This window comes from Eptesicus fuscus, chromosome 14 (assembly GCF_027574615.1).
Source record: "Eptesicus fuscus isolate TK198812 chromosome 14, DD_ASM_mEF_20220401, whole genome shotgun sequence".
Lineage (NCBI taxonomy): Eukaryota > Metazoa > Chordata > Mammalia > Chiroptera > Vespertilionidae > Eptesicus > Eptesicus fuscus.
The window spans coordinates 21,667,418-21,695,137 of record NC_072486.1 but is presented as its reverse complement, the minus strand read 5'-3'; the positions used below and the strand labels follow the sequence as shown (position 1 = coordinate 21,695,137).

The 27,720-nt window shown below is 36.6% G+C and overlaps 1 pseudogene; it reads left to right on the top strand.

Moving 5' to 3' along the window:
* The first annotated feature begins 7,867 nt into the window (after positions 1-7,867).
* LOC103294570 (TIP41-like protein) lies at positions 7,868-9,062 on the top strand (annotated as a pseudogene).
* The last annotated feature ends 18,658 nt before the right edge of the window (positions 9,063-27,720 follow it).

Genomic DNA, 27,720 nt, shown 5'->3' with positions numbered 1-27,720 from the left:
ACAAGCCTCAGAAAAGCAGAAATAGACTGGAATTGTAAGTAAGACGATTTAATTTCAAGTAGAATTTCATGTTAATCTCTCTGGAAAATAATTAAAAGATAAACAGAAGAAAATTGTCAAGACATCCTCTCTAACAGAGGATTCAGCATCTGAAGACCAAAGTATATCTCCATATTTTGGAGTATAGTGACCCCAAAACACAGAACACCTCAACCCATCCATCTATCAGAGGTTCCGCCTGAAGATCACTCATTGTCCCCTCCTTGATCCTATTCTAGGCTCACTGAGCACCCTTTTGATTATAACTTGACCTTATGAGAAGATTTGCCACAGGGAGAAAACGTATTGATCAGCACACATGATTTTTGGAAACTCTCAACACATTCAGTTCTCAAAGTAAATTAATAGATTGGCTTTCTGATTTTTATTCTCTATTAGTTTGTTCTGTGTGAGGCTGTCCCCTGAGGCAGATTTACTCCTGATCCACTGGCAAATGATATTTTTAAACCTGCCAGGTCAGGGCCAGACTCAGAGTGAGTAAATTCTCTAAGGTAACCTGACCTCAGTGTATGCTTTCCCACTTGAGGAAGTAATTGCCCTGGCCATTTTGGGTCCAATCTCATTTCTTCTGTCCTCTGTCTTTATAGATTGATTAAGGATATATCTCTACACATGCTTTTGGGTGCACAGCTTTCCAAGAAGTGTGACAAGCACAGTGTTACTGGATTCTGGTTACAGATATTGCTTTACTCATCAATGCATCATGACTTTCAAATCCTTTCATGTTTTCTCTTTCCACCTACCCAGGATTATCTCTTGCCAAAACTTAGCCACACCTCTCATTCTTGTCAGTTAAACCATACCATATATAACCTAATACATTCTTCTTCCTAACTCTCATTCTTGAGTCAAACTGACCTGCAACTATCAACTATGCCACTTCACTTCTGAGACCAATTACTTTGAGAAGCTTTTCTTAAAGAGCCTAAACCAGAGGCTATGTGTGTTCCTTGCCATGTTATTTACAACAGCCAAAATATGGAAGCAACCTAAATGTCCATCAGTAGGCAAGTGGATATATATATATATATATATATATATATATATATATATATATATATATGTATGTATATATGTATATGTGTATATATATATACATATATATATATATATATACACATATACATATATATATATATAATGTTGCTGGGCCATAAAAAATTACAATTTCTAACAACATGGATAAACTTAGAGGGTATTATGCTAAGAGAAATAAGACAGGGCAAATTTATAGCCTAAGTAGCCAGTTTGATTGCCAGTTATACTCCAACACCCATTCTCTATTCTTACATAGTAATAGGAATTTACGTGAGTACATTCTACCTACCATGTTCAGTCGTTTGGTCCACCCTCACTAACCCCTCTGCCGGCTTGGTCGCCCCACGCAGCCTGTTCGGTCGTCCGTTCGATTGTTTCAGTTGCGACTGTCCCTTAGGCTTTTATATATATATAACTTAACGTTTAAGTTATACAGGTAGAGATCCAAAACAGGTAGATTCTAGCTTTATCCTTCTTTTACATAAGAGAAAACTGAGGCATTAAAAAATTAAGTATCTTGCCCTAGTTGGTTTGGCTCAGTGGATAAAGCGTTGGCCTGCAGACTGAAGGGTCCCAGGTTCGAGTCTGGTCAAGGGCACATGCCTGGGTTGCGGTTTGATCCCCAGTGGGGGGGGTGTGCAGGAGGCAACCAATCAATGATTCTCTCTCATCATTGATGTTTCTATCTCTCTGTCCCTCTCACTTCCTCTCTGAAATCAATAAAAATATATTTTTAAAAAAATTAAGTATCTTCTCCAAAGTCACAGAGCTAGTAAATGCATAGCCAGAATTTGAATATAGAAAGTTTAACTCCAACGTCCATGCTCATAGTCACTACATATCACCTCTCAATGTCAGCACCCCGTTGTGTGATTTCTATAACCTTCTCCATGCCAAAAGAATACTATACAAAGACAGCCACCCATGTGTTTGGTCGGTGTTTGTTTCCTAAAAGTGAGACAATTATACCCTCTCCCTTACGCTGTCTTGCTCTTCTCACTTGAAAATCTTCCCAAGTTCACAGGCAAAGACCCAATCTACACTCTTCAATAAAACACAATATTTTATTGCAAGCATGTACCATAATCTATTCAGCCATCACTCTATTTGTGGGTATTCATCTTGTTTCCATCTTGTTCTCACTATAAATATTCCAGCAGTAAACACCTTGCACATAAATCTTTATGGACTCATGCTTTTATTTCTATGGGCTTGATTCCCAGAAGGCCTGCTGATTAAAGGGTATTTGTATCTCTGTACTTAGTAGACAATACAGGATTGCATTCTGAGTCACATTTCACCAGCAAAGTATGAGAGCGCCCTGTTTCCCCATACCCATCAGAGGAGATGAAATCACCCCTTTTAAATGGCACCAACGTGATGGCTATAAAGTGATTTCTCACTGTTTCTTTAAGTTACATTTACCAAATAGTAAAACTTCAGCTTCTTAACAAATGTGATCGGCCATTTAGATTTGTTCTTCTATCAATTACAGAGTCAAAAATGTTTTTTCACATTTTTAATAGGGCTGTTTTTAAAGTTGGTTTTAAATTGCATGTTTTTAATAGAGTTTTTGTAAAAATAGGGTTGTATTATTAAATAGCTCTATTTATTAGTTAAGAGCTTTGTTTATTATAGATAGTAGTCCTTTTTCTGTCCTTTGCATTTTAATTTTTTCCCCAAATCTATGATTTCTATTGAACTTATTTTTTAGGAATTTTTATAAAAAGGTCTAAATTTATAAATGTCTGAGTATATTTCTCTTTTCCTTTATAGATGCTGAGTATCCTATCTCTAAGAAAAGCTCTCCAATCTTAAACTCTTATATGAAGTCATCCATACTTTCTCCCCAAATTTTCAGTGTTTAAGTTTTAGTTCATCTGAAGTCTATTTGTATATGTGACTTGAGGTAGGCTTCTAAACTATTTTCTTCGAAATGGATAACCAATGGTGCCAGAATCGTTTGTTAAGTAAGCCATGCTTTTCCTATTGAATTAAATCTTTATCACATACTAAATTCTCCTATTTGGTGGGATATATTCTGGACACTATTCTGCTTCCTTGGTCTATTTGTATTTTTCTGTGCAATGTAACACTGTAATCACCAATTATTTAAAGACTAAATGAGAGGGGAAGGAAATAAGCAGCAATCTGTATGAATCAGTAAAAATAAATAAATTTAAAAAGAGAAACAGAGTAGCATAAATAAACAAAATCAGATCGAAGTACATACATTGTCAGACAAAATGGGAACATTTTCTGTCTTTCAAGCTTTACTGCTATTGTCTCCAGAGTGGCTGGCACAATTTATCAACTTGCCAGGAGAACACTAAAGTAATTAACTATTTTGTATCAATAATAGTAGAGAATGTTTTACAAGAAAATGGTTTCTTACTTTTGGTACATACATATCAGGGCTAATTTGATGTATTTTTAGAAAGTCAGTGTCATAGTAAAGCAAAAAACATTTTATTTTTTAGACTGAAGATACTGAGACAATGTCATTATTTCTATAATATGCCCCAAAGTTTTTGTAATTGAAATTGTTATCTGAATAATATTTACAGGTGACTATCAAGTGATAGCTACTAAGATTTCTGTGATGACAGAATTAATCTGAGGAATGTTGGTAGGTAAAAATCAAATAAGTGGCAGCTGTTCAGGGTACCATTTTCGACTCTCTACCTTCTCAGTAGTGTTTGCAACCAATCAGAAAAATGATTTAGCCATTAAGATGTTTTTCTCTTGCTCTTTTGGTCTCTATGGAATAGCTTACATTCTACTTCCGAAGATCTTTTGGATGTTTGAAATACTACGGTACATGAAGGATTTTTTTTTTTCATCCTTGTGGATTTGAAGTTGTTTTGTCATTGCCGTCACCATTATTATTACTCTAGCACTGCTATCTTGAAATAATACTTTATTTAAGGTAAAGTTATATGAACAACAGTTAAAATACTACACTAGAATTCTGGTGTATTTAGTTCACCTATAATGATCCCATAACATCTTGTCAATGCCAACTTTATTTAAGTAAAACTTTTCAGGAAATAAGGATATGTACCCTTACTCCGTAAAACGGTTCATTAACAATGTGGAGAAGAGTGGAATAATAGGCATTGCTGTCATTCCTCGGCATCTAGTCCTGCTTTCAGTTGGAGATTAAATTGCCTGATGTGCTCACTTTAATAATTGCTGAGGCTGACTTTTATGGGGCTATCATGAAGAATGCTTCAAGTTTTCAAGAGAATGTCATTTAAAAAACAGAAAGTTAGAAGCTGATATGCCCAAGTAGTTGCTAATAATTAATTAAAATGAGTTTCAATTAGTGAGTTCTTTAACATCCCACCCCTTTCTTTAAAAATGTTAATAAAGTAATCAATAGGCATTATTTGGGGCATTATAGTATTTATACATATACAAGTAATGATCAACATTATATGCTTCTTGGCCTATGATTAGCTTAAAAAAACATCAAAGTATCTACTTCATGCAGAGGAGATGCTATACTTCTATCACCCTAATGGTGTGAAAATGTAATGATGTCTTCCTACAAAAGAAAACCTCTTTTCTTTGATGTTGGAGCTTGGCTTCCATTACCACAGCCTCGGCAAGCTGAGAAGAAAACACACATTACCCGCACTATCAAAGATGCCACGACTGCGCTGCTGACAAACATATAAATAATTGCAGGATTTAAAATGATGCCTCTTCTTTTTTTTATTTTCATGCTGATAACTCTTTACTAAAATAATATAAGCAGTGCTACCTAAAAACAGTAGATGTAATGTCCTATTACTTCACAGAGGTATCTACCAAAATAAAGTAGAAGTCATAAAGATAGTCTAATGAACCACTCTGTCATCTTGTGTTTACTTCACTCTGAAATATTTAATTTGACATAAACATCTTATACCTATTGCTTAAAGATAAAACTCCCATTATTCTGAGAATCACAAATTAAGCAAAGTCTAAATTATTACAGGCTAAATGCACAAGATATTCTAGTAGATGTACTTTTTCAATCCAATTCAAATGTGGTATTCCAAATTAAAAAGAAAATCACTCCTAAACATGGAGAGAGAAGGAGGGAAGGAAGGGGGGAGGGAGGAGGGAAGAGAGGAGGGAGGAGAGAGAGGGAGAGGAGAGAGAGGAGAGGGAGGGAGGGAGGAAAAAGAGAGATCATTGCTTGATAAAATAGGGAATAGCTCATTTGTAAGGTTTTTGTGAGGATTAAGTTAGATAACACGTTGCAAAGTACCTAGTTCAGTAAAGTATTATAAATTTTTTCAGCTTCAGAGTTAATAAAATATAAAAAAGTAAAAATCTTATGGTTTATAGTATTTTATGGAAGGGGTGGGAGAAATTAAAAGGAGAAGGACAGATAAAGAGGAAGAGGAAGAAAATCAGGGAAAGAGATAAACAGCTAAATGTGGGAGAAGAGGATTGGGTTGGGACACTGGGGATCTGCTTTAGTGAAAGCCATTTGAGCTTCTTTGACGAGGAATGTTTGCTCCCCAAGGAGGTCTTAGTGTTGTAACAGAGCTGCCTATCAGACCTTCCTGACAGTGACCAAAATATTTATTTATTTATTTATTTATTTTTTGTCAAAGAAGCTGAATAAGTTTCCACAGGAGCTTGACCACTGATACAATCAGTGTGCCTGTGTCTATCAGGATTCTGAGCATCCTAAGTGAATTCTGGCTATAGAAGTCCACATGGCATGAATTCTGATTGGGGTAGTGGGCAGGAATAGAGAAATTTCATCCACTCTCTCAGACAGATATCATATATTAGACCCTTAGGAGATGGAGATGTTGGCTTGATTCTGGGAGTTTGAGCTGGACTGTTCTTCTCTCCTACAGACAAACCTCTTCTCTCATAACAACATAAATTCCCTAAGGCTTCTCAAAATAAAGCCAATCCATTAACTGGAGTAGCTGTTATCTAATCAGACATGCCAATTACTTCATGGTCCAAATCTATTCTTATTGTATTTACCAAGACATTCGATACATTGCTAACATATATGACTATAAGGAATAAAGTTCTTGCATACATCAAAGAGCTATAATTTCAACAGCACACAGAATGAAATGGCCTACCATTTTTCACACTGATATCATCCCTGACCTCTAAAATAACCAAAAGTTCACACTGGCTAGCCTACAGGTGTCTAGCCTTTCTTTATGGATATCCCTGATGGCCAGTTAACTGGCAAGTTTTCCTAAGTAATAAACATCAAGTGAAGCATACGAAAATATGGGCTTCTGAATATCTGGACATATGGCAAAGCAGTAGGAGAATTTTAGCACATGTTGTCTTCATAACGTAGTCTACTTTGAGAGTCAGCTGTAGTACTCACACAACTTGTCCACAAAAGCAGGGTGTTACTCTAATGCTTCAAAATACATACTCCACAAAATATATAGTCCACTGCTGCTTCCATTATCTAAAACAAGCGAAAAACTGCATGAAGTGTGGAGTAGGTTGTTGAGGCCTGGGATTCAGAAAGGTCCTAGAATCCAATGGCTTTCAATCAACAGACAAACTAATTAGAGTAAGAAGAAAAAGATAGCTGCATCTAATAGAATGAAAGGTCACTATCCATAAAGAAGTGTAACCAAGAATATTATGAAGTGGGGGAAGGAAATACTAGGGTACTGGCTTGTGCCAGCAGAGAATAGCTACTTCCAAGAGGTTAACAAGGGAATGCATTTGGCAGAGTTCTGTGATCCCAGAAAAGCTTCAAAGCCTGGATTACAAAGTAGGGCATGACTGCAGGTGCCTACTGAGTAGGGTTTTCTAAGCTTATTATCTGCATATCATCTATTTGCAATTTTTTACACTTAATAGTGGATACATAATATAGTAGATATGAGATAGGTATAGATTCTGTTCTATTAAATAAATTTACTAATAAACTCTGTGGTGAGTAAATCTGCCTTGGATTTTAGGTATTTCCTAAAGTCCTGAGAAGGGAGGAAAATAAGTTACACAGTGTATTCCATGAAATGAAAGGGGGCAAAATTCACAAAAATTAGCAAAAGAAGTACTGTTACGCAATAAAATGTAAATAAAGCAACAGAGCAGTATGCTAATTCACTATTGTGATTATAAATTACTGATAAATGTTTAGAAATCTACTTTCAGCAAATTAAGGTTAGATGCTTACAGGTTCGGTTTATAGTTGAGGCAAATTTTGATTATAATGTTCATATTCACACCTAAACATGTAGGGTAATAATACATAATTTGAGTGTTAGCTATTGCAAATATTTCAAGACAAGGACTAGCTAGGTTCTTTGACTAAATTAGCCAATTATTTTCAAATAAAGCTTAGATTCTGAAATTATACAATTGTTTGAGCCAAAGTTGCCAATAAACTTCACAATCCCCGCAAAGAAATGAAACTATAAGAAAAGAACATTCGGAGAACAAAAATGGCTCTTGGAGGTTAAAAATAGAAAACAGAACTCCAAAACTCCATAGAATAAACCACTCAGAAAAAGGAACAAAAAGACAAAGATAGAAATATAACAAAATAAAAATAAAGAAACAACCCCTATGAATTTGTGGTAATAGGAATTTCAGAGATGTTACCAAAAATGAAAGACAGAAATCATCAACAAAATAACTTGAGAAAATCTACAGAACAACTATCTATACTGAAAAAGGCCACTAAGGCAGCGAGGCAGGGGAACCTGTGTCCACCGCTGCTACCACTGCAACCTGTTCCTGCAGCCCACACAGGCCCCGCCTGACCCACATGATCCACAGCTTCCAGAGCAGCCACCGGACTTCTCCTTCAGGCCCTGGAAGCTGACAGTGGCTAAGACCCACATCATGAAGTCAGCAGACATGCAGAAGTTCGCTGGTGAATTGCATATGTCATCTGTCCCCAAAATGATGTTTGAAGACAACATTTTTAAGAACCCAGCATGGTTCTGGCCTTGGGATTGAGTTCAATGCTACAGATGCTTTAAGATGTATAAACAACTTCCAAGAATGCTTCAAGTGGCCTGTGTGGAAGAGTGGCAGGAAAGCAGGTCAGAGGGTGGACACTCCAAAGACTTTATTAAACCACTAGACACCTGGTGCACGAAAATTCGTGCACTGGGGAAGGGGGGTCCCTTAGCTCGGCCTCCCGCAGTCCAGGAGCCCTCAGTGGATGTCCAACTGACAGCTTAGGCCTGCTGTAGCTGCCACCATCACCACCAGTGGCCTACCTCTGCGGGAGGCCACAGGCGGGCCGATCAGGGGATGGCACCGGCCAGCAAGTAGCCAGCCCTGCCTCCCCCTGATCGCCCCTCCACCACCACTGGTCATCACTGCCGCCCAATCTCCTCCCCTCTGCCCACTGGCACACGCCTTGGCTGGCCTGGCGCTGCCAGCTGGCCATCCCCACCCTCCACCAACCAGTCATTCTGCCGTTCGGTTGATTTGCATATTATGCTTTTATTATGTAGGATATGATTACACCTATACAACAGATTATAAGGGAGCATTACCTGAAGAATCACTCAAGTTAAAGGTTGTAACTACAACAGGTCATATAGATGCAGAGAAATGGAAAGCCAGAGAACAGATTAAGATTTTTGAAATTCTGTTTGAGGATGAACTTCATGATCATGGAGTTTCAAGCCTAAGTGTGAAAATTAGAATAATGCCTTCCAGTTTTTTCCTGCTGTTGGCCATTTTTCTGGAGAATTTATGGAGTGCTTATCAGAATGAATGACAGGAGACTTTACTACAAGGCCAACAAGACCTATATGTTATGAGAATATACAACACAAGAGAGCAAAATTGCTAATTTAGTGGATGTTTCACCTTCCCTCTTCATGGAACCTAATGAAATATCACAGTATTTATTGATCAAGAAGGCAGTTTGAGAAAAGCTAATACTTCCAGAAAGAATTGATCATAACCCCGCAGACTCATAAGAAAATTCACCTGTGGCATAGAATGTGAAGAACCATAAACTCACTGTGAAATCTGATGGAGACCTTGGCTATGTGGATAGGGGTATTTTTTATTGCGAGAATTAATTGCCTTGTCTATGTGCAGATTTTCTGTAGCCATGAAGGGCCCAGAATAATGGGTAGAAAGGACAGTGTCTAAGAAAGAACATGAGAGTATTTAGAAATTTTACAACACTGGAAACAGAGATTATCCCTTGAGCTGACAGGGACAATATATATACAGATATATATGTGTGTATACAGGGGTGGGCAAAAGTAGGTTAACAGTTGTAATACAAATAAATAATAATTAATAAATAATAAAACAAGAACAAACTTTCACATACTCACAAATATAAACCTACTTTTGCCTACCCTCCTGTACACATACACACACACACACACACACACACACACACACACACACTAAACCAGAACACTATTCCCTCCCAAATAAATCACCCCTCAACTGTTAAGGTAGAATAAATATATTTCTGATCTGAAAAAGTTCCTACCATACTACCTTTAAGTAAGGCACTAGCAGAAACACTCCACCAAAAATAAAAAGTATCTCCAGAAAGCACGGTAGCCCATCCAAGAGAGGCAAATGAAATCCACTTTCATAAAAGGAGATCCAAGAATGATACTGTACATCAGGTCTCCAGAGTATGGCATCCAGACACAGCACAAAAGATTCCAAGTAAGAAGTCTCTAATAAGAGGAAATTAATACTCTCTTTTGAGTTTCAATATACTGAAAGAAGATTTACACATTTGGAAAAGAATTTAGGGTAGAATTAGTGATAAATACAAAGAAAAATAAGCATATGGAAAACCAAAGCAATTATTAGTTCCAGGAAAATTGTGTAAACTAGAAAAGTAAGGTTATACTATATGGCTTACCTGTATGTACTGGTAAATACCAATTACTTGTCACTGATCTGAACAAAACATATAACTACACTGAAAAGGTGCATGTATATGATGAGGTCAGTGGTGGTTCTGTGAGAATGAGCTGAATCTACATCTTCTAAAGATACTCATTACTTAGAAAATTACAGTAAACTTTAAAATATTTTAAAACTTGAAACTAGTTACTTCTAAGAGCAAGAAACAAAGGAAGGTAATGTAGGAAGAAACTGCTGTCATTTATAACAAGCTAAATTTGACTTTTATATTAGTTTTACATATAACATGTATAACAATAACAAAGAAGTTTAAAGGAACCTAATCAGGTATTTTGCAATTGGTCCATTTGAATTCAAGTCTCCATATCTGTATTTCCCAAATAGGTGTGATTCACCAAACTTTGGTCATAATTTGGGACCACTAAAGATCCCAAAAAACTTCAAAGCAAGAAGGTCCCCTTTGACTACTTAAATACCATAGTCCAATAAGACCCTGAAAGAGCATAGTCAGATCTCAGTATTGATGAGTACAAATATCTACTTAAAAGTTCAGAGAAGTCAATAACATGGTTATCAAATTTTGTAAATTAATTCCTATTTAGTTTACCTGGTTAGTTGCCTTTATCATCACTGCCGATGAAACTTGACCTTTCATTCCTAGGAGAAAAAAAGAAGTACAGTATTTAATGAAACACAATGTCAAATAACTATTTCTTATGCATCTATTATGTACAATATACTGAGTCACAGACTGTGGGAGACACAAATATATATAAAATTCAGACTTCCCACTGTTCACAATATAGAGGAGTCTATGAGACAAATTTCTGGAAGGCAAGTCTACAATTTACAGCCAAACAAGAAGTATAAGAGAAAAATCCTGAGATAATCTGCCCAGGCGTTTCAACCAACAATGAAACTGAGGATCCATGAACTGAACTTTTCTGGGACCTATATGTTAGGTCATTTAGATATTCAAATACGTTTTTCTTATAGTGCAGCCATCTTTTGACTACGTAAATTAGGAACCTTGAAAAAAAATGACTAAAATTAGATGGGAAAAAACTATCTTCACATTATAGAACAGGTATCACTTTGATGTTTTGTGAAATAATACCTTGAAATACCATGCTATTTTACTTAACTTTGTTTACCAAAAGAAGGGTGAGAATAATAATTGATAAAATATAGTTCACTTCAATACAAAAACCCTGATATTTGTTATTCTAATAAATCTCGGCAGCAAATGAAGACACACTAGCTCTGAGAGCCTATTTTGTAAATAGGTTGGTCTGATATTATGATATTCAGACATTTGAATGTTTTTTTTTCCTTGCATAACAGATTAGTTGGCTTTTTTTCTTTCTTTTTATGTGAAATTTGACCTAAATTTGCTTTCTTATTTGTATAAAACTCTTTTGATATCTAACTTGAAAGAAAGAAGATAATGATATAGTAAAGTAGAATCCCTTTTCCACAATAAACAAACTAGAGACTAGGATCTTTTGATTATGTTTTATTATGTGCACAGAAATAAAATATAATTATTTAGTCTGTACATTGACTCAAATAGAAAATATACGCTATTATTCCTTACATAGTAGTATGAAATGCTTTGAAAAAAAGAAAAGAAATATAACTAATTGGCCAGGATTTAATCATAATGCCTCTAAGGCAACAAAGAGGAGATAATGATCCCTACACACATAGCTCTAGGGATGCTTAAAATTTAAACTATTGAGGGTACCATTCCTGCCCCACATTGAATAGTGTTCTTAAAACATTTCCTTTTCATTTGCTAAGATATGATACTGGTTATGTGCCCTTTAAATTGGCTTCATTAAAATCCATTTGCTCAAAGATGATTCAATATAAAAAATCTATTAATATATTTTACCACATTAATAGGCTGAAAGAGAGAAAATATGTCTATTTCAATAGATGTCAATTGAAACTACTTGAAAAACTTCACCATTCACAAAGAAGGTCCACCTTTGATATTATTTAGTATTTCTATGGAAGTATCAATCAATGAAAGGAAAGAAAGAAAGAAATGTATATTGAAAAGAAAATAATTTGAAGATGAATTTTTATACCTAGAAAACCCAAAAAATCAATATAAAACTATAATAAATATAATAAATTTAATAATGTCTGCTGATTAAATCAATTCTAAAAATTAATCATTTTACTATGTATAATCAATGATCATCTAGAAAATATAATGGAAAAAATTCTCACAATAGCAAAAAGATAAAATATTTAAAATAAACTTTTTTAAAATGTGAAAAAACTTATATGAAGAAAATATTTTAAATGTACTGAACTATTTTTTATTTTTTTATTGATTTTTTACAGAGAGGAAGGGAGAGGGATAGAGAGTTAGAAACATCGATGAGAGAGAAACATCGATCAGCTGCCTCCAGCACAACCCCTACTGGGGATGTGCCCGCAACCTAGGTACATGCCCTTGACGGGGAATCGAACCTGGGACCCTTCAGTCTGCAGGCCAACGCTCTATCCACTGAGCCAAACCCATTAGGGCTGTACTGAACTATTAAAGCATTTTATTCTTGGGTAGTAATATTCAAAATAAAAAATACTGAATATACACTAACAGAATTATTATGTAAACTTTACAAAACAGTATTAAAGTTTACCTAGAAAAATAATGTGAGAATATCCAGGGGAAAAAAAAAAACATTGAATAACAAGATTAATAAGGAATAAATAGTACAACTAGATATTAGAATATATCATGAAGCTATAATAATTAAATTGTTTTGGCACTAGAGAAATATTTTAAACAAATAAATTGAACATAATACATATCAGAAGTAATATGAATATACTAGAGGCCTGGTGCACAAAATTCATGCATGGGGGTGGGGGGATCCCTCAGCCCAGCCTGAATCCTCTCGCAATCTGAGACTGCTGGCTCCTAACCTCTCGCCTGCCTGCCTGATTGCCCCTAACTGCTCGCCTGCCTCCCTGATTGCCCCTAACTGCTCGCCTGCCTGCCTGATCTTCCCTAACTGCCTCTGCCTCAGCCCCCACGCCCAGGACCCAGGCTTCCCTCCCTTTGGCTGGCTGCAGGCATCTGGGACTGGGTGGCTTCACCCGGGCCGGCACCCAGGACCCTGGGCGGCTTCACCCAGGCTGGCCGTAGACACCTGGGACTTGATACAATCCCCAGCAAAATTCCAAGGACAATTTTCACAGAAATTAAAACAATCCTAAAATTTTTAAGGAACCACAAAGACCATATATAACCAAAGCAATTTTGAAAAAGAACAACAAAGCTGGAGGCATCCCACTCCCTGATTCCAAACTACTAGTATATTACAAAGCTACAGTTATTAAAACAGTATAGTATTGGCATAAAAACAGACACAGAGATCAGTGAAACAGAATAGAGAGCCCAGAAATAAGCTCATGTATATATGGTCAATTTATTTATGACAAAGAAAGCAAAAATATACAATGAGGAAAGGACAGTCTCTTCAATAAATAGTGTAGAGAAAACTAAACAGTCATATGCAAAAGAATGAAATTATCTTATACCACACACAAAAATTAACTCAAAGTGAATTAAAGACTTGAATATAAGACTTAAAACAATACAACTCCTCTAAGAAAATGTAGGTAGTAAGCTCATTGACACCAGTCTTAACGAGTGGGATGACATCAGACTAAAAAGATTCTAAACAGAAAATGAAATCATCAGCAAAATGCAACCTACTGAACGGGAGAAAAAAATCGCAAATCATATCTGGTAAGGAAATTATAACCAAAATATATAAAGTACTCATACAACTCAACAGCAAAAAAATCCAATTGAAAAATGGGCAGGGGGCCCTAGCTGGTTTGGCTCAGTGGATAGAGTGTTAGCCTGCGAACTGAAGAGTCCTGGGTTCGATTCTGGTCAAGGGCACATGCCCGGGTTGCAGGCTCAATCCCCAGTAGGGGGTGTGCAGGAGGCAGCCGATCAATGATTCTCTCTCATCATTGATGTTTCAATCTCTCTCTCCCTCCCCCTTCCTCTCTGAAATCAATAAAAATATATATTTTTTAAAATGGGCAGGGGGTTTGAATAAACATTTTTTGAAAGAAGATACACAGATGGCCAACAGGGACATGCAAAGATGCTCAATATCACAAATCATCAGAGAAATGCAAATCAAATCCACAATGAGATATCACCTCACACCTATTTGAATGACTATTATCAAAAAGACAAGAATAACAAGTGTTGGGGAGGATGTGAAGAAAACAGAACCTTTGTACATCCCAAATTTGGAATGTACCTGAAGCCTTTTCATAGTCATAATTTCAGCTGGGCTCAAATTTCCCTAAGATGCAATGTCTTTATTCAACGTGCATATAAATTCTAAATAGAGAGTAACAGACAAATACACAGGTAATTGTTTTATAGGATAAGACAGAATATATATACCAGTGTAAGGATGAAAACAGCAAACTTGTTAATTTTAGGGAATATCCTGTCCTCGGAGTAAAGGCCTCGAGAAAAGAACAGGAAATCTCATGGAGGATGTAGCATTTCATAGACCTTGAATAATTTTCAACATTTTTCACTCAAGCTTCCTGAAGCTTTGGGGATTGTAAATGTGATAATGTTCTTTTCTTGTCTGGGAAAATGTACAGGGTCATTATCCTATTCAATAGGAACTATGGAGACATGCAGATTTCCTAAGGAGAAAGTTACTTACAGATGTCTCATCTCCTACTTCAACTCATCACATTATCATTCTGATACAACTTTTAAAATAAATGAAAGAAAAAATTAATAAATACTGTTCTTCTTACTTTCTAGATTTTATAACTCATCAAAAAAGTTTAACAAAATGTAAAAAAGTTTCACCATAGATGAAAAAACATTACAGCCAATTTTATTTCTATATAGTAAAATTTTTCAGAAAAATTTATTTTCAGCTCCACTAAGCCCACATCATTTTAGAATTTTTCTAAAAATATTTCCATTCATCTATCTCTAAGAGTTCCTATTATTTCAACCTTACAAAGGAAAGGCAAAAGAAATATCCAAATGAGAATGAGATTTACTTACTTTCTATTAGGTCCAGTTTTCCATTTCCTCTACCTAATTTTAATAGAAATGTCTACTCTTTCTGAAAATTTTCAAATTATTAAAAAAGGAAAAAAGCCAATAAATAAGGACTATTTTAAATAACTACTTTATTTATATTTTAACATTTTCTTTTAAATAATATTTCTAATCAGAAAATATGCCAATCTTAAACCATCCACTAAAGGAAACTATACTATAGATTCTCAAAAGAGTAAAAAACATAATTTTATGTTCCACCTCTTTTTTTTTTTTCTTTTCCATTAGACCTGTGTAACAAGAGACAGTTAGGGAGAAACATTTGACAACAGGAAAAATGGAAATGCTCCCCTGAAGTCAGCACCATTGGCAAAAGTCAGGGGATCTCAGGTCTGCAGTTTCCTTTGACAAAGAGTTTAAATTCACTTTTTTACTTCATACTTGAAAAAGCAAAATAAAATCATGCATCTGTCTACAGCATCAACATTTAGCTCCAATGTTCTTTGATGTTGGCTCTCTTAATTATGCCTTGGGTTGCATTTCCCTTCACTTTCTAGGCCCAGGCCTCCCAGGGACTAAAGGCTTATCCTAGTATTTGCACACATCAACAGTGCTAAGTCCTACCCAAATAAAGACTTAGAGGGATTCAATAGTCATTTTTTAAGACTGGCTCTTTGGGAGCTCTAATTCTAGAAAGCTGAGTTGTAAATAACATTTAAGATAGTATTAATAAACATGTATTTCACTGATTACTAATGCGACCATGGCATTTATCCAAAGTCTCTGCTCTGGTCTAAATGGAGCCCAGTTTCTTCTCTCTCCATAATGTTCCCACTGAGTCAGTCTACCTTGGCTGTCTTCCTTAAATACTCCCAACCCAACCATAATTGTTATTGCTACTTCCTTTTTGTCCTGTCTCATCATTTTATAATCAACCCAGAAAAGATTCACCAAACATGACTTGATTTATCCTCAAAGAGCCAAATGCATTTCTTGCATGCTAGTCTTTTCATGTGCCATAACAATAGTTCAGTTCATAAAAAACTAAATTTAAGAAATCACTTCTTTGTTGCCCAAAATATTATTAGATAGAGGGAAATAAAAATGAATGAGACAAAGTCTTCTCCTTGTAGAGTTTAGTGTAGGTAAGACAAAATCAAAAGAATAATTACAAAACAAAATTTAAAATATAGTAATTGTTATTTATAATAGGGACCAAAGAGAATGTAGCTATTAAATTTGATGTGGAGAGGAAGAGGATGCTATGGATGATAAAGCTGAAAGGAAGATTGGACCCTGCCCTTAAGTGTGTTGCATACATGCAAGAGGGATTATCAGATTCACGTTACCAGATCCTACCTCTGTTTTTAAAAGATTGTTCTAAAGCAGACAGGAGAAATGAGGAATAGACTAGATGAAGACATTCTAGAGTCAGATGCTGGTTAGGTAAGGGGAGAAGTGGAGCTGTGATGAAGTTAGTGGGCCTGCAGTTTTGATGTGATAACATCACATTAAGCCTAGTACAGGCAGAATGAGTTGTTATTCTATTTAAGACTTTTAAAAAGGAATACCGACCCGGATGGTGTGGCTCGGTAGTTGAGCATGGACCTATGAACGAGGAGGTCACTGTTCCACATGCCAGGGTTGCAGGCTCAATCTCCAGTGGGGGACGTGCAGGAAGCAGCCAAACGATGATTCTCTATCAGCATTGCTGTTTCTCTCTCTCCCTCTCCCTTCCTCTCTGAAATCAATACAAACATTTTTTTTTTTTTAAATAGAGACAATGGCTCTCCTTGGCTGTAAAGTGTGTGTTTTTTTATTTTTATTTTTTATTTTTTTGGAGCTGGCTAAAATTCCACCAATTAGAGATTTTATGTGTATTAAAAAGTTTAAAATATAAACACTCCTGGTATGATTGGAGATTATCAGTATTTCATAACTCAGTATGAACTAGCTCAAACAGACTGTCTTCCCATTAATATACCAGGGGAAATTGGAAAATTTCTGAGGGGAAAGAAATTATAAAATGATAAAGGTAAAGGAAGAACCAAGTCTAGCATGAATAAGCCTGGATGGCATCCTAAAGTAGTATTTTAGGGCTTCAAAAGAGCAGTTCGAGGAAACTGAGGACCAGAGTTGTGGGGATAGGGTCATTCTTAGCAAAGAACAATCTTGATGCAAATCATTCCATTAATGTGCAATGTAAACTAATTATTTTTTATGAATAAGGATATCAAGAGCAGTCTTGAAGGAAAAGATAATCTTTAAAACAAAGTTTGCAGCCTCAGAAGAATACTATGGGAAAATGGGAAGAGTTGTATCTTCACGTTTTTAGAAGAAATGCTGACATTTTTTGTATAAATAGATTGCAGAGTGATCTTTTTTATTGTTGCTCTTTAAGCAATATGTAAATGGCAGAATTACCTTTACCCCACACTGGACAACATCCTGGAGTCTCTATTGAACATAAATAGTGATGGGTCTAGGGAAATGGTCACAATTCACAATCTCCCAAGAATGGCTCAGAGCAAATTTACAAAAGCAATTTTAAAACATTTCTAATGTCCAGCTCTTAGTGCCACTCATTTTTAAACTTTTTAGTTTTAAGAATAAAGAAACCAATACAGATAATCCCCTAAAATATTTTGTAAAACCATGCTGAGCTGCAATTAGCAGCTATTTGAATAGTATTAGCAATCTCCTTGGCACTGCAGAATCATTACCATGATTTCAGGGCCTTGCAGTCAGCAAAATCTCAATACTACTTACATTTATGGAGTTTCTCTGCCTATTTTCCCCCTTCATCTAAATTCTTACAGAGGAGCTAAAGACTTACGGAGAAAAATTTTAAATAAAAATTATAAATTGTAAATTTAGGGGGGAATTAGATACATCCTATTGAATATATATTTCCCCTTCCATATAATGTCATTCAGTAAAACCTGATTCTTTTCCATTGGTACTGTGGTATTAACTAACTGGAAGTTTAAACATTGGAAGGATGATTACACAAAGAATTTCTGGCTTAAACTTCTAAGACTACAACTGAAAAGGTAAAAATCTCTGTGTCATGTGTTAACCAGTGGGCCATATCCTCGATGCTCTGGATATCCTGTAAAGTCAATGGGTCCTTAGGACAAAAGCTAGTTTCCTGACATTGGTCTCTGCTCCTCCCCATCTACCAAAAGCTGGTCTGTCCTTCAAAGTCATGATCAGTATTTTTCCTTCCATGAATCTTTCCCTGAGGTCTCTAGCCTCTTCCAAATTTGTCTATGTCAAGTAGTTTTTTTAATCAATCTTTATAAATTAATCTGACTCTACATAATTTTAGATGTTTATGGGGTGTTTCCTTAATTAAATTATAAGCTTTGTTAATTAGCACAATGCCAAACAAATACTAGATATTTAGCAAATATTTATTTCTTTGATTTGTTCTCTACCTATTATTGTTTCTTCCTTATCAACCCTAGTGTAATCCAGATCTGCTGGGCCATTTAGCTATATTGATGGTTTTCAAACTGTGCTTCAAAAGAACCCCTCAGAAGTTGAAAGGGGGGAAAAAGAGACCAGCTTATTAGGAAACTCTCCCTGCCTTTGGGAACATACATATGGTATATAGGGTAATGAAAGCGAACCAAACCAATTAGCAAAGATGCATAGAATTCTGCAAATGAATCATTGGAAATAGTTAACAATAATCTTTAATTACCTTTAAACTTGAAGATTTCACTTAAGTAAAATATCAATAGTACTTGTTAACTGATGATACACTTTTCTCCAGTCTCGTAGTCTCTATTACCCTTCTACAACCATCACTTTAGAGTTTCTTTTTTCTTTTTTAAATATGTTTTTATTGATTTTAGAAAGAGAGGAAGGAAGAGAGACAGAGACAGAGATAGAATCATCAATGAGAGAGAAACATCAACCAGCTGCCTCCTGCACACCCCATACTGGGAATTGAGCCAGCAACCCAAACATGTTCCCTGACCTGGAATCCAACTGGCGACCACTTGGCGCATGGGTCAACACACAACTACTGAGCAACACCGGCTGAGCCAGAGTTTGTTTTTTCTTTTATGAAATCCATAGACTTGCCTAATGAAGGAAATTAAAATCTGGCTTTGATATCATTTAGTAATTAAATCTCAGCCTGTTTAAATTAAATAAACAAATCAGAGATTATGATCTATAGAATTCTTAAGTTCTTATCTAATAATTGTAATTATTTAAAATTACTATTCCTTTAGGTCTAACAATGATCATCGACTCTCTTATGCCTTTTCTTGATAAAGAAATTTTGTTAGACAGCTTCTGATTATAGGTAGTATTACTGCTTAAAATTGTAACTGTAGCTGTTCTGTACCATACAGAGCTTAAAACAGTGTCCAATATATAGGAAACATTCAATAAAGATGGATTGTTGAATAGATACAAATTTTAATAAATTAAGATCAGGAAATTATTTTTACTAATGTTAATAGCTTCCAACTATAGATTAGTCATATCCAAATTGCCTCTTTTTAAGTATTCTCTCATAATTGACTCCATCACATCTCAGACACTCACACTAGTACTTCTTCAAGGAAGGAAGAATAATATGCTGTGAAACAGCAGGATTTCACAGTCACGCTGAGTGCACATCTGGACTCTAAAACTTGGACTCTAGCAAATTATCAAATGTCTCTAATTCATAGGCATAGTCTCCTTACTTGCCTTTCAGGGTTGCTGTTCATATTAAATAGATAATACATGGAAGTTCACGTTCCAGAGCTCAGCACATAAGGCATCAAAAAGTGTTCCATTTCTCCCCCCCTTACTGCAATATACTTTTCTGTATATCCAGCTTCGTTGGGGTCTGGTACCTATAAAATGATTGCTCTAGAATTTCAGCCCAAAGGATTTTGCTTCTGAAATGCTCTACTCCTTCAGACAGCCAACAGCCAGGTGCCATGCCCTGACACAAACCCCAACCAGCATTAGCTCTCCTTCACTACACCAGCAAAGGAATTTAAAACTCTTTAAGTTACAAAAACCAGAGAATTCCAATCTCTCTGTTTCTTTTATTTACTCAAAACTCCTCAAGGAAAAGCCAAGCATGACAGCACCAGGTTTTAAGTTCTTTGTATTTAATCAAGGAATGCACTTCCAGGGGTAATAGAAATTTTGATCTAATTAACACTCACGACTCTCTAAAACAGACTTTAGAGTTTGTGGCTGGAATTTCCTTCTTTAAGTTCTATTACCTACAAATCAGAGTAATTTGAAAGCTGAGTACCCATAACTATTTCACTGAACATTTCTTCAAAATCTTAAGTAACTTAATTTCAACGTAAAGTATTAATTAGCAATTTATACCTTCTCAATGTCATAAGTGACCTTTACTCGGAGGTTGTTAAGGTAATTTTGTGATGTAATCAAATTAAATTTCAACCTTAGATATAGGCAATTATTTTAAATCAGATCTTTTAATAGTGGCTAAATAGACACTTGCATTACTTACATTATAACTTACTAGAGGCCAGGTGCACAAAAATTTGTGCACTTGAGGGGCGGCGGGTCCCTCAGCCTGGCCTGTGCCTCTCGCATCCCCTTGGGGGATGTCCACCTGCCGACTTAGGGCTGCTCCCCGGGGGGTCGGGCCTAAGCTGGCAGTCAGACATCCCTTGGGCAGCCTGAGAGCCCTCGGGGGATGTTCCACTAACGGTCCTAAGCCATTAGTCAGACATCCTTAGTGCCACTGTAGAGGCGGGAGAGGCTCCTGCCACCACCGCTGCACTGGTCAGCCATGAGCCAGCTTCTGGCTGAGCGGCGCTCCCCCTGTGGAAGCACACTCACCACCAGGAGGCAGCACCTGCATTGAGCATCTGCCCTCTGGTGGTCAGTGCACGTCATAGTGACTCATAATTCGCCATTAGGGTCAATTTGCATATTATCCTTTTATTATATAGGATTTCCCCCAGAAAGTTTATAACTATTGTTTCTCCTTTAGCCATCATGCCTAAAGTTTTCAATAAAGCCAAGACAATTGTATGTTCATCCTCTAGCACAGAGTGTGGAAATACCGGCTGCTCCTACAATCTAACATTTAATTTGTTTTGAAAACAGCTTCCATTTGACCCAGTGAGATCCTCCATGCAGCTGTCTTTGTTCCCCGGCTTTGCCTGCCTCCCTTCCCTTTGCCTTTTATTCTCCAACTCATACTCCATTACTAATGTATACACTTATCCCTTAATCTCATTCACTTCATCATATTCTAGCCCTGTCACTGGTGGTTTTGTCCCAATTACTTTGTTTTCCTAAAAAGGAAACACAGGAATAATTTTTACCAAACTTGAACTCCCTTGTGATTACATTGTAGTTTATAGAATCTCATGCCAGATGCTTCACAGAAAGAGATTCAACCACTAAAAATTCTATAATAGTATTTATTGATGTAGGTGTGTGTGTTTTTCCTCAAAAAGTGTATAATATTTTTAACATTTCAATGAAAATATTTCCAGATTCTCCTTCAATCATCTAACCCAGAAAACAATGAAAGTCCTTCCGATTTTCAATAAAACTAGGATGACTTTATATTCCATTTTTATTTAGCTAGACTTATAATTATTTTTAAAAACTATGACTCCAAAAATAACTGCATAAGCAGAGTGCAAAATTTTCTTGCTGCTCAACATGTCTCAGTCCCTTAAGGATGTGAAGTTGGTAGTAGTTTCAAATGCTATTTCGCACAGTTGGATTTTATTCTACTTATTCACTTGACAAATATTTATTGAACATGTACTATGTTCTAGACACTGTATGAGATTGAACAATACACTGGAAAATAATCAGATGTATTTATCTCACATCAATATTTCTCTCCATCTTTCCCTCTCTCTTCCACTCTCTCTAAAAAATCAATAGAAAAACATCCTCAGGTAAGGATTAAAAAAATAATACACATTAAACCAAATTACATTATAAAACCAACTGCTGTCAATTGCATTGTCTCACACATGTTAAAAGTTCTTTGAGGTTCCTAAGAAACCAGTAACCTTACTTTTCTTTTCATTTTCACAAAATAGTTTACTCTTTCAGTCTTTCCAAGTTCATACAATGAATAGTCTACCTTCTTCAACTGAATTCTGAAAAACTCTTTACCATTTCTCTTCCTTGCTTGTGTAGGACTTCGCCTTATTTTATTTTACTTTCTTATCCTTAGTAAAGCATGACCAAACAGAGGACAAAATAAGGGCAATGAAACAATCGTGTGATGCCTTTTATTTCACAGCTCTGCTCATCTGCTGCACAAATAGCACAACCCATGGTTAATCACTGCGCACTCCTGTTCCCAGGGCACTCGTGGAGCTTCCCATATGGTCTGTTCAAAATGGGGACTCAGACATATATCAAATACAAATTATCCAAAGAAATGTGATCACATAGTGGAACCAAGTCATAAGAGAAAAATACCTGTTCTACAAAAACAGAAACCTACTTAATAAACACTCCACATTTCTGGTTCCCAAGGCAAAGCAGTCATGTGCACACTATAAATCTTCATCCTAACATTAACTCGGATAATCTCTCAGACATACTCAACCAGAAGAAGCCTTCGTTTCACTATTCAAGCAAGAGAAAAAAAGTTCAATTGATTATTTCCCTTTTCTTCTTCCTTAATGTTTTAGACTTTTCAGATCTTGCTGCCTACTCTGGGTGACTTAGTTCCTCTATGAAAAAATCTTTAAATGTCCTCTTCCCCCAAAAAAAAAATGTCATGTTTAAGCTCCATTCTGCCCCTTTCCTACTGGCTTAGGCAATTTTTAGCCTTAGGTAGGGTAATCATATAATTATGATTCAAACTGGGCCATTTTTGAAAGTGAAAAGATATACAAAACAGGAAGGACAGTGCAACAGCCAACAAAAGAGTTTTCTCTCTGGGAAAACTGAGAGATAGAGTGACCTCGACTTAGGGTTTGCTTTTTGGTCAACAGAAAGCTTTTCCCCTAATTTTAAAGGTTAGTCCAAAGAGTCACTTACATAACCAGAAACTATTTGACTGTAGGTTGATCCTATTCCCCATGCATCGCACATTCCTAAGGGCAAGCAACTGGAAAAGGCAATGAAAATCATCAGTTTTCATGAGAGACTTCTAGTAACAAGAAAGCATACAGAATAAAGGAGTGAGGGGGGGGGGAAGCTTTTTGGTGCAACTATGTGCCAGAATATCTATGGAGAGAGAGGGGAAGCAATAGATTAATTGCATCTTCTTGATTAATTGCATCTTCTTAACAACTCCATAACTTAGGTATTAACATTCCCATTTTAAGAAATGGGCAGTCCATACATTGATAGTGAGTATGTCAATTACTATAACATTTTTGGAAAGTAATCTAACAATATCTATTGAAAACTTTAAAGTGCCTTTAGATCCAGCAAACCTACTTTGGGATGTATCTTCTAAAAAAGGAAAGCACCTGTATATAACAATGTATGTGTAAAGAAGTTTATTACAATATTGTTTTTAGTAGCAAATAATGACCCAATTAGAAATCACATCAATAAAAGTATATCATAGAATAATGTGTATAGTGTGATCTTGTTTTGGGTAACAAGAGATGCTTTCTTCTTTTTATCAATTTAGTCTTGATTTTCCTAATTTCATAAGCTATCTAAAATATAGTCTATCCTGGCTGGTGTTACTCAGTGGTTGAGCATTGACCCATGAACCAGGAGGTCACGGTTCAATTCTCTTTCATCATTGATGTTTCTGTCTCTCTCCCTATCCCTTTCTCTCTGAAATCAATAAAAATATATTTTAAAAAGTAAAATAAAATATATTCTACAACAGACTTGAATAATTCAATTACTGTGCAAAGGGTTAATAAACACAGTTTTCTTAGAGCTTCAAAATCACTGTGAGCTCTGGAGGAGTGATGTTTCTTAACTGAATGGTGACAATTAAGACATGATTTTTAAAGTAAGACATATGTTTATTTCTTCTGTTAAAGTCTAGCTTTAATATTTGGCATTTTTCAATCAAATAATTAACATGGATTTACAAACTTCATTCTCTTTCCACAGGTATCAAAGTTATACTGGGAGACTCCAGAGAAAGTAAGACTGAGAGCTCAACAAAATATAGAGCAGGGGTTGCTTGAGTCAAAGATCTTAGAGTCAAAGTCACACAAAAATAGGCTGGGTGGGAGAGGTAGACAGTCAGGAAGAAGCCATGAGCTCTTAATCCAAGAATAAAATAAAAAATGTAGCCAGATTTCAGGCAAACAGGAACTGGGAATTGGAAAATCTTGCATCAAGACTATGCGACCCGTCCCTCAGCAGCCCCATGGTCTCCTGTCTGTACTTCTCTCTGGGATTGTGCCTATACTCCCACTTCTCTATCAGCAGCCCCCTCAGAAAACTCAGCTTGTGTAGAGCCTCTGATGGCTGCCAGCTTCAACTCTTTGTCATGGTCCTCAGCTCTAATAAACTCCATTGATTAATAACAGTTGCTTAGTTCAAATTTTTCTAGAAAGGTTCAGGCTAGCTATCCCAGCTAGTTTATTTTAAAAAAAAAATCTTTTTTATTGATTTTAGAGAGAGAGAGGAAGGGAGAAGGATCGGCTGCCTCCTGCACACCCCCTACTATCTCAGATCCTATATAATAAAATCCTAATATACAAATTGACCGAATGGCAGAACAACTGGTCGCTATGACGTGCACTGACCACTAGATGGCAGATGCTCAACGGAGGAGCTGCCCCCTGGCAGTCAGTGCGCTCCCACAGGGGGAGCACCGCTCAGCCAGAAGCTGGGCTCACAGCTGGCAAGCACAGCGGCAGTGGCAGGCGCCTCTCCCTCTCCGCAGCAGGCAGACATCCCCCAAAGGGTCCAAGACTGCGAGAGGGCACAGGTCGGGCTGAGAGTAACACCCCCCCCCACCCAGTGCACGAATGGCATGCACCGAGCCTCTAGTAGTTTAATAAAAGCCTTTACTAGTGCAGTGTGTCAACCCCTGGTCAGCCTATGGAATAGGTGTCCGAGGACTGATGGCTCTGTCCTGGTTTCACATGGACCATACACACTCAGTGGGCATGATGGGTACAGAAAGACCTAACATTTATGTCTGACACCTTTCACAAGTTTGAGAGTCACTCACTTGAAATTTATACAACTTTTTCTCACAGGAAAAAAATCAAAAGCAAGAGAAATAATCTTTTTAAAAAAATCAATTGTCTACTACAATTAAGAACAGGGATGAGAACTTTTTATTCACTTTCTAATTTCATTTCATTGATACACTAATTGTCGAAGCAAGTTATAGTTCATGAGGTGGGTTATACATTGTAGTTAGGTGCCAAAAATAATTATCAATATATTATTACAATATGTGTTAAACAGCATCCAAAATAGGATGAATGATAACCATCATGCAAAATCATTGTTTCTACAGAAAACATATGTATATTTCATGTTCCAGCTTGAAATATATAGGCTTTGAAAAGCACATTTTCCCCAGTTCGAGCAAGAATTACACCTCCTTCCTCTCCAGGCTTGTTTGTCCGGCCGTCAGGCACATCACCTCCAGACCCAGGTAATGTAGTGCCCATGGCCGGAGAGAGAGTCTCTAGGTGAGACACAGATATGAGAAGCAGGCAATTGGCAATGATGATTACACTATTTCAAGTTTTTTGTTGTTGTTGTTGTTAAAAAGCACTATAAGGAAGAGCGCAAGGCAGTAAGAAAAAGAGTTAAAGTGAAGTTTGGCTTTTTTCCCTAAAGTTTCTGCTTTCTTTTCCTACTTATTGCTACTTCTAATGTTAGTATTAAGAAACTGTAAGGTGAAGTGAGAGACTTTGCCACAGCTCTGAAAATGCTCAACCTATGAATGAGGGACAAGGAAAAGGGTGAGAGAATGAGGGAGTTCTGCTGACCCTCTCTAGGGAACCTATTTGTAACTGCAAGGACATTCATAAGTCAGGCATATGCAAGTCAGGGACTGTGTGTAATTGGATCGTATAATATGACATTCATCCCTGACTTTTTTCCCCTCACCTAGTCTCCTGGTTTTATGTCCTCCTTTGATGTAAGATAATATGGTTGTACATGAGTGACTGGAGTTAAAAAATAGACACATAAAATTCTCTCAAGCTAGATACTCAGCATCCTAAATTGTGAGGCACTCTTTAGCCAGAGACAATTTCATAGAGAAGAGAAATGTGGCACTGTATTACACAAATGGAAAACAGCCTTTATTCCCTTATTAAATTTTCAAGAAGTTGCATGGAGATTTAACCACAAAGCCCACATTATTTAGGGGATTTAATTATTGTTTGTTTCTTTCTTTCATTTTCTGTCTCCAAATAAAGCATATTTCATTACATGGTGAGCGTTAATGCTTTTAGGAAGGTTCAGAAAGGGGAAAAAAATCAGCTTTTCACAAAAGCAAAACCATAGTCCTTATTATCTACACAAATTAAGAAAAGCCATGCTGCTCCAGGATTGGACAGAAAGGAGGAAAAATGGTTCCAGTGATGCCTTCTCGATTACTCTTTAGTAGCAGATCTTCCTAAATTTTGGAATTTGGGTCGACCAAGGTCTAGCCTCACAGAGGAAGGATAAGCCTTAGGATAGTATCAACCAGGGGCCCAAAATCAACCAGGGAGAACCCAAAAAGCACAGATTTCTGGGTTCCAATTCAGACACTGTGGAAGCCAACTCCCCAAAAATGTTAACTTGAATAAGGTCTCCCTCTGAATCTCTGATAGCCTACAGGCACATGTCGTATATATTTTTTAAACCGTTGAGTTTTTTAAATATATTTTTATTATTGATTTCAAAGAGAGGAAGGGAGAAAGAGAAACACTGATGAGAGAGAAACATCGATTGGCTGCCTTCTGCACTGGGAATCCAGCGTGCAACAAGGCCAATGTGCTCCGACCAGAATCAAACTGGCAACCTCCTAGTCAATGGGACAACACTCAACCAACTGAGCCAGACCAGCAGGGCCAGAGCCTTTTTTCTTTTCCCCCAAAGTGTGATCCTTGTATTATCTTCAAGCAGAATTCATAGCTTGTAGTTTAACATGCACATTTCCAGACTGAACTTCAGATCAACTGGATCAGATTCTCAGTGGGGTGTAATCCAGGAATCCTCCCCTTTAATTAGCACCCTCGCTTAGTCTTATTCCTCCTAAAGTTTGAGAATTACTGCCTTAAGTTCCTTCCAGCTAAGCATTCATCCCTTGTCTATTTTTTTCCACTCCACAGTTAATTTCTTTATTAATATACAATTTTCTCTTCATATTTTTACTAAATTAAAAGTAAAGAAAAAATATCTTCAATAAGTTTTCACATGACTGAGGTTTTCCTAAGTATCAGGAAACCTTGAGAAGTGTTGCACTTGTAAGCAAAGACTCTTGGCCATTTTCCAAGTGATAATCCTTCCTGCGTGTGAGGAAATGGGCTTTACAGATGGTCATCAGTGGGCTAGACCTTGGGCTTGCAAGATCTTGATGTGACCCCTTAGAATAATATATATAAATCACAACACACTGTATACTGCTGCTCAGTATCCCCAGTTAGGAAACTGCAGCTCTTGCCATCGCTGTCGATTATAAATGAAGGAGTGTGGGACTAAGTGATGTCCGTGGAGTGTAAGTGTGGGTGAATTTCTCCTTGCTCACCCTATTA